Source organism: Penaeus monodon, chromosome 28 (assembly GCF_015228065.2).
Source record: "Penaeus monodon isolate SGIC_2016 chromosome 28, NSTDA_Pmon_1, whole genome shotgun sequence".
NCBI lineage: Eukaryota > Metazoa > Arthropoda > Malacostraca > Decapoda > Penaeidae > Penaeus > Penaeus monodon.
In genome coordinates, this window is record NC_051413.1 from 2977989 (window position 1) to 2978257 (window position 269).

The window sequence follows — 269 nt, forward strand, 5'->3', positions numbered from 1 at the left end:
TCAAATTACTTAACTCCTTAATATGTCCAACACAACGGAACTCAGCATCAAAGAAAGTGAAATGAACGCAAACGGCTTAACTAGCAATCTAAAGAACGCCAACGGAGAGTAAATCAGCAACAACCGTTTTGATGGTCAAGCTAATTAACATCTCCATTTGAAGAAGATATTTTGAGTCCTCTGAGATATGAAAGTCTTCATTTTTTTCTGATATTAAAGGCCATTTCAAATTTGTTGGTTTGAAAAGCATTTGTGAGAAATATGATATG